This window comes from Podarcis filfolensis (assembly GCF_964270895.1).
Source record: "Podarcis filfolensis genome assembly, chromosome: 2".
NCBI classification, from domain to species: Eukaryota; Metazoa; Chordata; class Lepidosauria; order Squamata; family Lacertidae; genus Podarcis; species Podarcis filfolensis.
The window spans coordinates 40,967,303-40,981,404 of NC_139605.1; the positions used below are offsets into that span (position 1 = coordinate 40,967,303).

Consider the following 14,102-nt stretch of genomic DNA (forward strand, 5'->3'; position numbering starts at 1 on the left):
CACTGCACAAAGAGCATAGCTTGGCAAAGCCAGGTGTTGTCATCAGTGCTTTTTTCTGGGGGGGGGACGCAGGGGTACACATACCCCTAAACATTTTGTGAATCTAAGTTTGGCCTCATTGAGGGGAAGTATTTCAATATGAGTAGGAAAATGAGAGTACCCCTAAACATTTTTTTAGGGGGAAAAGCACTGGTTGTCATTTGGTAAGCAGTCCTCCGTGCTTCACTAGCTGTACCAAACACTATACCTGGGAGCACAGGAAGTCTTCAGGATGAGGAACATGTGGTTAGATTCTGGAGATATATATATATATATATATATATATATATATATATATATATATTGTCCATGTTTATGCAGCACATCCTCAAATCTGAGATGGGAGGGGAGAGAGATCACAAATGCTAGGTGCCTGAGCAGGAGAGCTGATGCACCCACCTCCATTTTTTGCTAGAAGCCCTCAGGAGTCCCTGGGCTAGGAGAAGCAGGAAGACCCTTCCCATGGTGAAATCAGGTGGGTTTGGGTTGGTGCAGAAGGAGGAGGCTGGCTATCTGTGTTTTGTTTCCTTTGGTTGGAAATCCAGTTGGTAGTTAGTGCCTCTGAGAGTCTGTTATGTGCCGGTGCTCAGGGCCCAGCCCTCCCCCCACGACGAGGAGGTACAGTTTGTGAAATACACTGAGCTTGCGGTTGACCAGAGTCTGAGGCCGGAATTCATGCACTGCTCTGTATCCTGATGTGGTAAGAAAGCTCAGGCCCATATGCAGGAGGCTGAGGTGGGGGAATAACCAAGGCTGTGAGAGGCAGCAAAGAGGCTGAGAAAGGCCTCTGCCAAGGAACCCGAGGGGAGGCTTTTGCTCTGAGGGCCTCCGAAGCTCCGGAAGGAGCGACCTGACCCTAACGGAACTGTGATAAAAATGAACGTGACACTGGAACCAGAAAGATTAATGTCCAAATTGTCAACAAAGGAGAGAGTGGTGGTGGGGTGTGGGTGTGTGGAGGGGATGTCACAAAATGAAGGAAACAAAGGAATGGTGGGACTCAAACAGACACTTGGAGAAGGATGTGAACCGTCCAACGGAGACCACAGATCTAACTCCACAGTATCCCTGGGCTCCGTCAGTTGCCTGAAGGAAGAGAACAGAACAATCTGGAATCTCCTCAGGGAGATTTGCTTCACCCACCCTCCTTGCCTGCTAAATATCTGCTTCTGCATGTTTTTGGTCTCCTGGCTACCAGATCAATCTCACTCAAGTCTCTCCAGGGGTTTTCTCATCTGTAATCCCACCAAACGCTGGTGTTTCAGTGATACATCTCAGCAACTGCCGCCGCCACCCCCCACTGCTCTCGTTCTGAGCTTTGTGATAACCTCTCTCGCCAATTTTCTGATTGTACCTCTTCCATGATACTGGCTGAGAAGTTTTCCACCCACATAAGACTATCCAGGCCTCAGCAGCCTCTCTTCTAATTAAGAAAAGATTGAATAAGAATGCTGCTCCCATGATGTCATGGTTTATTATTTACATGTATTCGTCACCGATTAGCCTAGTCCCATACAGCAGTGATCAAATAATACAATAAATATCAAATCAGATAAAACAGCAGCAGCATAGGCACGCACAAGCAAGCAAGCAAGCAAACAAAGAAAGGAAAACAATGTAGGTGAGAGAGGCCAAGGACAGTAAGGGCAAAGGAGACGGGGAAACACAAATCGCAGAAGTGGGAGGCCTCCAGGCAAACAAAGGGCACTACGCAGTGTTACAGCAGCATAAAAATAAAGCATGTGTTCAAAGCCTGCAGGAAATTAGGCCAAAAGTGAGGTCTTTTCAATCTTCACAGAAATGAGTATGAAACAAGAAGAGGAGAGCTATCTCAACTCGTAAGGCAGGCCTAAAGTCATGGCAGCCTTCAGTAACTTGGCATAGCTCAGCCTTCACTAACTTGCTACCCTCCATACGTTTTGAGACTACAACTCCCATCAGCCATGGGGCCTGGAGGGTGCTAGGTTGACGAAAACTTCAGCAACTGCATCATTCAAGTGTTCACACAACCAGTGGAAGCATCAATTGCCAGTGGGCTTTCACACTGAACAGCATTTGCGTCTAATGCATCGGTTACATATAGCCTTTTTTTGTTGTTGTTGTTCCATGCTCCAAAGCTGCATCCTATATCCACACTTGCTGAGTGGTTCTGGAATAAGCAGCAGTCCTTGGATAACAGTTAGGTTTCATCCTCCTCCCTTAAAAAAAAAAAAAGAAAGCAGGAGCACTCCTGCACTTTTTCCCATCTGCATGTACTTGCCTGGAAGGTTATTTTGTCTCTAAACTCTCCCTCCTCCTAGTTCAGGGCACACAAGTACAGTTCTAGTACCAGCTTAGTCTGATGATCTAGTGCAGGATCAAGGAGAGACCAGATTTACAACTGGCTGCCATGCTAAGTCTGTCATCACATTTTCTTGGCCAGCTGTTATCTAGAAACTGCCTTTTCCAGAGCTGAAGATGGTGCGACATTTACGAACAGGGCTCTGTTATTTCCAACGCCTGATATTCAGACAAACACTGCTTCTGACCATGGAGGCCCCACTGAATTGTCCAATTCCCTTTCGAAGCCGCCTAAGCCGTTGGCCATCACCACCACGGCAAGGTGTTCTGCAAGTTAATAATGGGGCGGGTGAACAAACACTTTCTATTCTCAGCTTTCAGCCAATCCATTTTAGTGAGCCGCCCACGTTTGTTGCAGTAGTTTGAATCACTTGCACGTTCACACTTTTACTCCAGTGAACCAGACAACTGGTTCGCGTGAAACAGACAACTCTGTGCAGCTCTGCCTTTCCCACCGACTGTCTTAGACGGCCATCTAGTGGCTGCCAGGCCTCACGGCAAAAGCTAGCCTTCTTATGAGAGTGAAATCGCAGGAACAGGACAGTGAGGCAGAATTTACTTAATACAAAGCATCTGCCCATAAGGCATTTGGGGAGGGGGAGGAAGGAGGAAGCAGGGTATTCATTAGGATCGATTCCATGCATTTTTAAAAGGCAGATCAGATGATTCCTCTCCCCAGATTCAGCCCGTACATGTGAGGTGGCCAAGAGAACACCTGTCTCCCATTCCCACCTGATATGCTTGTGCCACTTCCAATGTGTCTCAAAGTCCGTGCAAGGGACGTAGCCTTGGAATGCAGCCTACATGCATAAAATCCAGCTGAAACAGGACCAAACTGCAGAGCCAATTACTGGATTTAATAGGAAGCTGACATACCAAGCATGGGCATAACCAGTATTTCTTTGGAGGGGGGGAGCAGGCCTTTTGTGGGGGGGGGCAGAACCTCAGTTATCTTTGTATTTGTTATTGATTTTTATTGCTAGGGGTACAGCTGCCCCTTCCTGCCCCCCTAGACTACGCCCATGATACCAAAGCAGACCATTGATCTACCTTCTTCAGTACTGCCTACCCTGACTGGCACCAGCTCTCCAGGGCTTCACGGCAGAATTCTTTCCCAGCCCTAGCTGGAGATGCCAGGGGGTGAACTTGGGGGCTTCTGTGTGCAAAGCAGATGCTCTACCATTGAGCTGCAGGCCTTGCGTTGACCCCGCAAGCAACTGCCCTGCACACAGCCGTCTTTTATGCATATAGGCTGTATTGTAATGCCGCAGCCCCATGTGGGCAGCAAGACACATTGGGAGTAGGGCAGACACACCAACCGAGTAGGAAATGGCAGGCACACTTTGGGGCAAGGTGTTATCCTTAAAGAATAGAGAGTTTATTGCAACATGAGATTTCGTAGGCTGGAGCCTAGTTCGCCAGATGCAACAAACGAAGCATCAGCAACTGTTCTGATAATTATCCAGATGCGAGGATCTGTGTGGTACCCAAGTTCAAACCACAATCCAAGGGAGAAGCTATATAGAAAACTCGTTCACTGAGTCAAAACAGAAACATCCACATATCAGAGGGAGGTATCAGCAGGCTTGGTGTGAGAGCGTAGATGTGCAGAAGCGCGTGCACACGCTGACTTTAGGAGAAAGAATAATCCCTAAGGGGGCATAAGAACATAAGAAAAGCCCTGCTAGATCAGGCCAGAGGCATGTCTATTTCAGCATCCATTTCTCAAAGTGACAAACCAGCTACCTATAGGAAGCCTGCAAGAGGGACCTTAGAGCAATAACCCTCTCCCTGCTTGTGAGTCCCAGAAAATGAGATTAAGAGGCATTTGGAGCAGGAGGACAACCCAAAAACACCCCAATAAGGACAGTGGGCATGGAATGTTAACTGACATGGGGTAGGAAACAGGGGGATGAAGTATCCACAAAAAGAACATGGCTGGCCAAAAGGAAACTCAGTGGCAGAACATCTGCCTAGCATGTAGAAGGTCAGATGCAACCCCTTTCATTTTCAGGCAGGGCTAGGAATGTCCTTTGTCTGAAACCCTGAAGAGCCACTGCCAGTGTAGACAGTACTGACCAATGGCAACTTCCTATGTTCCTGAAGCCCTCCATGCCATAACATTTTGTTGCAGCTCCCCCTTGTGAAGTCATTACAAGGGATGGGTGGATCTGTCAGTGTCTCTTTCTCCAGTTCAGTTCTCCACAGCTCCATATCAGTTTGTGATATATATGTGTGTATGTGTGTGTGTGTGTGTCTTCCCAAAAATTCAGCAACATCTTAGTGCGAATTAGTAATCCTCTTCACATTTATATAGAGTTTTGATTCATAGATGCACTTCTAAAAAGCAATTTTCACTGAATAGTGCATCTGTGTAAGTTATCATTCCACTAATATATGCATCTTTATGCACACTTTGTCCAATCCACGCAATACATGGCCGGAAGGCCACATTGCAACATTCAGAGCAGTGCGAATGTCTAAGGATGGTGCTGCCTTTTGGCTCTTGTATTGTTTTGGAATGCATGAATTAGGTAGGTTCACGTCTTGATGCAATCTGAACCAAATTTCTCCCCATTCCTAGTTATCACTATAGAGATGGTGAAATGCAGTGGCAGTGATGTAGTAAGCATTCTACAGAACCTGAAGGGTTTAGAACGTAGGCTGGAAACACAAGTCAGAGCCGCCAAGTTAAAGGAAGAGTTCACTGAAGGTGTAATGGCAATGGGGGCAGGTGAAGGCTCTCTGCAAGAGGCTGTTGGTGCTTTTGAAAGTGTATTTAACACATCCTGGCTATGATTCTTCTTGCCTTCACAATGAGGCTCTGTAAGAACACACTGTATAGAAACATTTACTGTATTTGCAAATTGGGGGTGTCAGAATATGTTTCTTTTAACATGAAACATTGTAAATTTCATTTTGGTTCCATCAGCCAGGGCTGCATGTAAGCCAGAAGTCCCAGCAAGACACCCAGGATAATTAATGTCTTCTAGTACTTTGTTTCTCCTGTTATTGGGTTGGTTTCTTTTCCTTCCATGAAGATACAGTGGTACCTCGGGTTAAGAACTTAATTCGTTCCAGAGGTCCATTCTTAACCTGAAACTGTTCTTAACCTGAAGCACCACTTTAGCTAATGGGGCCTCCCGCTGCTGCTGCGCCACCAGAGCACAATTTCTGTTCTCATCCTGAAGCAAAGTTCTTAACCTGAGGTAATGTTTCTGGGTTAGCAGAGTCTGTAACCTGAAGCGTATGTAACCTGAAGCGTCTGTAACCCGAGGTACCACTGTAGTTCCTAGAGAATAGGAACTTATTTTAATAAGGAAATGCTTATTTAAATACTGATAAACCACACTTCCATAAAAAACAGTATGCAGACTAAAAATGCAGATATGTTAAGACATATTTGTAGTTTGTAGTTAGTTTGTTTTTAGTTGTTAGCTTATTAATGTTGTCAATATTGTTTTGTGGATTATGAGTGCTGTTATGCTTTGTGAATTTTATAACATGACTTTTCTTGTGGTTGTGCACTTTAAACTCTTTTTAAAGTTTTTTTTTTTAACTGTTTTATAGAAGGTGGTCGTTTTATTAAGGATTTGTCACTGTTTTACAGATGGTTTGTTAATTATTTTATATGATTTATGTTGTAATTGACGATCTACTGTGTTGTTATTTATTTTATGTAAGCAGCTTTGTGACTCATGTGAATGAAAAGTGGCTTTGAAATACAATAAAGGAAAGGAAAGGAAATCTTTAGGGATAGGGGAGAAATTTGAGTCAGTTCACATTTAAAGGCAATTAAATGGCAAATTAAAGGCAAATTAACATTTTCTGAAATGATACATGAACCAAAAGGCAGCCACCCTTCGAAATCCCCACTTCTCCAAAGTTTGCGATGCAGTCCTCCAGCCATGTTATGTGTACAAAAATGCACAGGCTAGGGTGAAAAAATGCTTTAGTAGCATACAAAAATGCAGTACCGTCAGGAAAATTGCTTTGCAACCAACTATTGGTTGGGTAAAACTGCATTAAAAAATGTGTATATTATGAAAAATTCACACTAAAATGCTGATAACATTCCTTCCTTCCTTCCTTTTTTAATGCAAGCTGAAATGTGGCAAACTATGCTGGCCTCCTCACTGCCTCACTCAGTGAGATATTTCTGCTAGTTTGCAGGTTTTCAAGAACTCTCCATCAAGGATCTGAGGACAAAGCAGGCGAGGGAGAAACAAAGTACAAAAATTCGGCTATGAGGGCAGCATGGGAACCCAGTCATTCATCTCTCTGCTCTCAGACAAAAGTTTGTGGCTCAAAAGTTAGATGGTAAGCAAAGTGGGGTGGGAAGAGACAGAGGGGGGGGGAGCTGGCTTGTTGGTATTAAGCTATGAAGCCTCTACTAGTTGTAGGTGCTCTGGAAGTTTCAGGATACTGGAATGAAGTAGTGTACAATGGTTGCTTTCCCATTATTGAAAATATAAAATGTATCAGTTTTCTAGATATGTCTCCAGCCTTGAAAGATTGACAAAGCTTCCTTGTTGTGGAGAAATAACTTTCTGTTTCTGAAGGTGACAGAAATGTGGGAGTCGGCAGGTTTGGGCAATTAAGAGCTCTGCCTTTACCATTTTCATAGCGAGATATTTGTGGGGCATCCAAGGGGAAACAAACATGAGAAAATAGGGTTTGAGATGGTGTTTTGCAAAGAAGGTGAGACGGCAGGACCAGGGATGGAAGAGAATTTTCATTCAGTATGCATTTAAAGCTGAATCTATCAAATCCACACTTTTTAAGACAATATGCAAACCAAAATACAGCTCTCCTTCTGAATTTTGTGTCGCCGTTCTCCAAACCATGCATGTATTGGGGGAAAGTGTGCCCAAAATGAATATACTAGTGAAAATAACATACAAAATTGCATTGTATTAGTGGAAATTCCTTGCCAAAAAAAAAGTACTTCAGTCAAAATTGCATATAAAAATGTGCTTATTGGGAGAAATTTGCACTAAAATGCTGCTGACTTTTTCATGCGGATTTTTTTTTTATAATGCCAAATTGCTGCAAAATGTGATGAACTGAATTTAAGATTGGGAAAAAGAGAAACTAAGAGAATTGAAACTGACAGATCCTTCCATTACTAGTCAGGACATTGAATTTAGTTTTGGGACTCACCTCTGGAAAAAAGCTGAAGCCTGCTTAATGTCAGTGGGAGATAGAGAAAGAAAGAAAGAAAGAAAGAAAGAAAGAAAGAAAGAAAGAAAGAAAGAAAGAAAGAATAACAAAAGACCAAGAAAGAGAAGAGCCCAAGGAAGATTGAATAATTTAGGGGAGATGCAGTGCTCCAGTGCTCAGGCCATATCTTTTCCCAAGCCACACCCTCTCTCCCTAGGCCACGCCCCTCATCAGCCCTGCTCACTGACTAATTGGAATGTGGCCTTCGATTCTGATAATGCCTATTGCTTGCTTCGATGGAGGAGATGGAAGGGTGAAAGAGAGTGTAGAGATTAGCCTACCGTACAAAAGTAAAATTTACATTCTGTGTTCCCCCACTTTTGCCTCTGGCCCCGCTAACCACTGGCATGTGGCGCCCTCAGGGTTGCCCAAGGAAATGAAGTCTTTGCGCTGAAAAAATGTGTCCCAACCTTGGATTAGTAGTATATATATGGCAGGGCAAGATTGAAGGTCTTTTAAAAAGGGGAAAAGGCTCAAAGTGGGTTTAGATGAATTAAAGAGATGAGGTATGGTTGATAAGAAGCAAAAGTGGGAGTCCCTTGAGCAAGAGGAGTAGAGGAACAAGGAAATATGGGGCGGGTCATAGCTCAGTGTAGGACGCCTGCTTTGCATGCAGAATGTCCTGGGTTCAATCCTGGCATCTCCAGCTAAAAGGATCTGAGATAGTAGGTGATGCCTGAGCCCATGGAAAGCCAGACCATTTAGACAATACTGTGGTGGGTGGACAAAATGTTTGACCTGCTATAATGCAGCTTCCCATTAGCTGGGAAGGGATGAATGTGTGAAATGGAGATTCGTAGAACATTTAGCTTGCTTCTCCTTGTAACCATTCCACTTTGGCTTTCTTGTTGCAGTTGAGGAATATGTGGATAGGAGACAGGTGCCCTGTGCATCCATGACTGAAATAAACCCTCCTGGATGCAGGTTTCACCTTTAAAGTCCCCATGTCCAATGGGGCTTGCTCCCAAGGTACATGTGCATAGAACTGCAGAGTTGGTTCACTGGCTGAGAAAATGGAGAAAGACTCTTTGGCTTCTATCACCACAGATGCCTGACTGTGGTGAGAAGGGACAAGTGGGTGCTTGTAGTTTTAGGGCTCTCTGAAATCAGAGCAGGAATAGGAGCAGGGTTCAGATGCTAAGCTTTGAATTTCTTTACTGTTGTGGACTTCCTAGGCCTGGGGCATACACTAACATGTTCATCTCTGATGAAAATTAGGACATCATATGCCTTATTATTATTAATACCCTGCCCAAAAAGCATAATTAAACATTTAAAAAACAGGGCTGCCTTCAAATGCCTTCTAAAGGTTGTATAGTTACTTATGTCCTTGGCTCAGGAGTTGCATAACTCCATACCCTCCTACATTTCTCCAGTGAAAATAGGGATGTCCTAGGAAAAGCGGGAAATTCCAGGATCAAATCAGATACCAGGGCGGATTCTGTAAATCTGTGACTGTCCCTGGAGAAGAGGGACACTTGGGGGGTCTGCTGGGGTTGCCAGTGTGGCACAGAAGCCTTCCCTGGTGCCTTTCAGGAGGGTCTCCTCCTCTGAAATTGGGTTTGAAAGAAGTGTTCTATTGTAGTCAACAGAATAGGTTGTGCGGTGTGCTTGGTTGTTGTGATGTGTGTGCTCACAACAGTTTCTCCAGTTTGTGAATGTGCCCACAGGCCCAGAAAGGTTGACAACTGTTGGCCTAGCCTAGCAACTCTTTGTTTACATGAATGTTACTTATTCTGCTCAAATGATGATGATTCTGACTTCTGATTGCCTCCTGATCAGGATATATGACCGACCCCACCCTCTCTCTCTCTGCCTTTAAATGCAGGGCTCTTTAGAAAAGTAATTTGGTTAAAATTAAAGCATGTTTATTCTATCATTCAAATTCTCAAACTGAGACCATGGCTCTGTATATATTGCCATGGCTCTGTATATATTGGCATAGGTTGCACTGAAATCTAGGGGGCAGCCCCACTATGGTTAATTTAAAGCCAGTTGCTTGCAGTGAAAGTGGGGCTTGCCAAACTTTAACTGTAGAACTACTAGGCTACTTTTCTGTGAAAATTCAGAACCAATTTGCTTTGTCATATTATGAATATTCACCTTTACCCTAGATGTGGGCATTTCTTTATAATTTCATTGGAATACATTATTTTACCCAGACACTCCCAGCCCTTTCTTCTGGGCAATTCTGGACCCTTAGTCATCTTTAAAAAGAAAGCAAAGAATATATGTGCCATTTTGTGTGTGATGTACTTCTAGTTAACATTTCCAATGCAGAGAAAATAAGCAAAATTAGCCATTAAAGAAGTTGTGAATTATGCAACCATTTTCTAAAATGACTTTAAAGAAAGTTATCTTTAAAAATGATGTAAAAGAAAAAATCCTGAAATGGGGCATGTGTTCTTTTTATTTGTACATGTTTAAATGGAAACGTTTTTGACATGATTAGCACCAGTTAAAGTTATCTCTGAAAAAACTGACTTCCCGTGTTTTCTTAGTGATTTGTATCTATCTACCCCGTCATATAGAGCAGTGATAGACAATAAGATACTGTCCAGAAGTTGTTCAGTTACAACTCCCATTATCCCAGATTGTTGGTCATGTATGCTCATGGCAGCTGTAGTCCAACAACATCTGGAGGGAACCATATTGACACCCTCTGACATAGAGTTTCAGGCTTACAGAATAGAGGACAAATACTTCTGGTGCTTAGGAGATAGGTGATCATTCATACATTTTCCAGTATTAGACTTCACAACATAATATGGTCTGTTTTTTTTTTGTTTTTTTTAATAATATTTTTATTTTTTCCATATAAACACAACACAACAAACAAACAAACAAAGACAAAAACAGAACAAAAAACATGTATCATTTCATATCCTAATTTCATATCCTATCTTCCCCGACTTCCTCATGCCTCCCCTTTCTGTATTCCAAATTCTTATCGATTGTTCAGCAAATCTTCCCTTATTTTAATTTAAATTTAGACTATACTTCCTTATTCTCCTTGTCTTAACCATTGCTAATAGCAACCATTTACTTTCCAGTCCAACATCATTCTAACTTTCATTAACTTTGTAATATTTCTTTAAATAGTCCTTAAATTTTTTCCATTCTTCTTGCGCTGCTTCTCTTCCCTGGTTTCGGATTCTGCTCGTCATTTCTGCTAAGCCCATGTAGTCTATCACCTTCATCTGCCATTCTTCCAGTGTGGGTAGTTCTTGCGTCTTCCAGTACTTCGCAATGAGTATTCTAGCTGCTGTTGTAGCATACATAAAGAAAGTTATATCCGTCTTTAACACCCCTTGGCCGACAATACCCAAGAGAAAGGCCTCTGGTTTCTTGGGGAAAGTATATTTAAATACCTTTTTAAGTTCATTATAGATCATTTCCCAGAATGCCTTAATCTTCGGGCAAGTCCACCAAAGATGAAAAAAAGTACCTTCAGTTTCTTTACATTTCCAACATTTGTTGTCAGGCACATGGTAAATCTTTGCAAGCTTGACTGGGGTTATGTACCACCTGTATATCATTTTCATAATGTTTTCTCTTAAGGCATTACATGCCGTAAATTTTATCCCGGTGGTCCACAACTTTTCCCAATCAGCAAACAAAATATTATGACCAATGTCCTGAGCCCATTTAATCATGACCGATTTAACCGTTTCATCTTGTGTATTCCATTTCAACAGCAAATTGTACATTTTGGACAAATTCTTAGTACTGGGTTCCATAATATGGTCTGTTTTGCTGCTGCTGCTGCTGCTGCTGCTACAGCAAGCTTGCCATGTAGGAATCCTGGATGACATTCTAAGGAAATGGTTTATTCAAGGTAAGCGCCTTAAAGCAACACTACAGCAAAATGCCTGCCTTCAACCTTTTTAGGGAACAGTCCTTCTCAGTGTTTTAGACACTCTCCCCACTCCATAAAACTGAATACAATGTTCATCACAGTGCTTTGATCTGAAGATTGGAATAACCATTGCAATGGCTCCATCCATCACAATGGTGCTCTGCCATCATCATGATATTTTGGATTCTGCACCACCTTAACATTTTTTTTTAAAAGTGGAAACCGTTCAGAGATCCTTTCTTTCTGTCTATCTATCTATCTATCTATCTATCTATCTATCTATCTATCTATAAATGTTCCTCCTCCACACAGATATGTGAGCAACACAGGGGTATCCCACTGAGCTCTGCTGGCACATATTTGATGCGCTCATTCAAGGCTCTGATGCACATTGGAGCTTGGTCTTCAGAAATAAGTGGAGGCGGGTGGGTGAACTCAAGGGAATGCAATTTTGCTTCAATGATCTGTTTCCTCAAAGTTTCACTTGGACAGACTTTCGTAATGGGATGAAGGCCTCCTGGGAGGCTACGCATGCATGCAGCTGCTTAGGAGCATATCCTGGGCATGTGGAGAAGAGGCTACATGATGCTCCTGGCTTCTTTGCACATGGCTGTCACTATGCACATAAGGATAAGGATTATGGGCTGGGATAATGAGGGTAATTCTTACTATTCTAGCTACCCAAAGTGCCTTCCTATGGCCCCAATGGTTTGCTGGTTGAGCCACACAAAATGGCCCTCGGGGAATGGTTCTGAGTGGTTTCTGCTGTCCCTGGCAGGGAGGCTGGTGTGTCTGCCTCTCTCTGAACAGACAGTGGCAGGGATCCAGAGAGCCTTCACTTCAGAGCCATTGTAAGGTTTCCTGTCTGACGTCCTGACAGAAGCAGTGGGTCCCCAACCGCTGCTAACTCTTCGGCTTCCGGCTGGGGCTCCTGCCTGAACCCCCCCTGTGCTATCAGCTCCACACCAGATGCTTCTCAGGATACTGTGGTAAAACTGTGCAAGGCGAGAGCGGCAATTTGGGGTTTTTTCCTATGTCAGCCTCGAAGACAAATTGGACGGCGGGGTGGGGAGAGAGAGAGGAAAAAAAGATGTCCTGCCTTGTCACTGCCCATTATTCACTCTTGTTTTTCTATTGTATGTGCAGGAAAGAAGCAACGAGTCCCCCAGGCGGCTTTATGTCAAGGGCTGAAATTTGGGAGAAATCTGATCAAGTGGGTAAGAGGGGGCTAGATGTTTTCCCAACTTGGTATGACCATATTGGATCATTTGTGTGTCCCCCTAGTGGTAAAACAGAAGCCACTACACCTTATGAATCTCAACATTTTTGAAGAACAAGCCAAAACCTTTGTAATGAGACTAGACCCCAAAAAAGAGAGTAATTTTTAAGCCCCCCAGCATAAAGACTGGATTAGATCCTTTTCCTTAAGCAATGAATAAGAAGCTGCAGCTTGGGTCTTCCCTCTCCCCTTCTTGGATCTGTTCTGTGGACTTTTCGTCTAGCCTAGAATCGAACCTTTCTGGGTGAATGTATTCTTGTCTAAATAAATAAATAAATAAATAAGACTGCTGCTTGTAAGTCGTAAAGCAGCCTTTGGCATATGTTTGCATGAGTTGCATAGTACCTCCTATACCCTTTTCCTTTTCTTAGGTTCCTCTTCCTAACTAGATGATGGACCTGCTCTCTCACTGCTATACCTGTTTGGGTTAAGTCAGAGGTGGCTGGCATGGGGCACTTCCAGATGCCATTGCAATCTGACAACAATCGGCCCCAGCCCACACAGCCAAGGGTCGGGGCTGATAGGGAGCTGTAGGCTGTGCACAAGTTGCTAGCTTAAAACACAGCTGGGTTGCTCTTCTACTCAATTCAGATCAAAGCTGGTTTGGGGGGGAAACATATCAATGCACTAAACTTCATAAGAAACAACAGGATAGGTACAGAATAAAAACGGATCACAGTAAATGTGGTGTATACACCCAGAGGTGGGAGCACACTGGATGTGGAGTAAATGGGAGTGTGCACACAGTAGCACCTCTTGCTGCTGTCTCTGCTCATTTCCTTCCTTTCTGGGGCCTGCGTCTTACTGCAATGGGAAGACCAGGTACTTCATCATTTTAATGGTTCCCAGGAAAATGCACGCTTTTCCCAACCGCACATGGTTGGGGGAAATGGACACGTGAAATGGTCTTCCGTGTTGGGAGTGTGATAAAGAAACTGGCGTTGTTGTGAAAGCCAGACTGTACATGAGAGCTGGATGGAAGAATCAAGCATGATAATCAATCATTATAATTCAATCCATTCCTTTTTGAAAGGGCCGTAGCTCAGTGACAGAGGACGTGCTTTGTCTGCAGAAGGTCCCAGCTTCAATCTCCAGGTAGACCTGGGAATTTCCCTGTCTCAAAACCCTGGACAGCCACTGCCAGAGTGTTTAGACAACACAGAGCTAAGTGGGCCAAATGGTCCACGAGGACCATGTTCCAATCTCTGTACATTAAACAGCTTGTTGAAGATAAACTGGGTGAACAGTGCAGCATTCTGGCCACTAGATGGCACAGAACTACTTCTCTTCACTAGTTTGGCAGCTAGAAAGCAAACCCCCAAAGGTGATGCTGTTTACAGGCTTGTGGCTGTCCTGGCTTCC

The 14,102-nt window shown here is 43.5% G+C and overlaps 1 long non-coding RNA gene across 1 annotated transcript; it reads left to right on the top strand.

Moving 5' to 3' along the window:
• Positions 1–426: 426 nt before the first annotated feature.
• LOC310754083 lies at positions 427–12,946 on the top strand. Its single transcript, XR_014543604.1, has 3 exons — positions 427–739; positions 6,546–6,699; positions 12,608–12,946. It is a non-coding gene; the product is annotated as an uncharacterized lncRNA (long non-coding RNA).
• Positions 12,947–14,102: the final 1,156 nt, after the last annotated feature.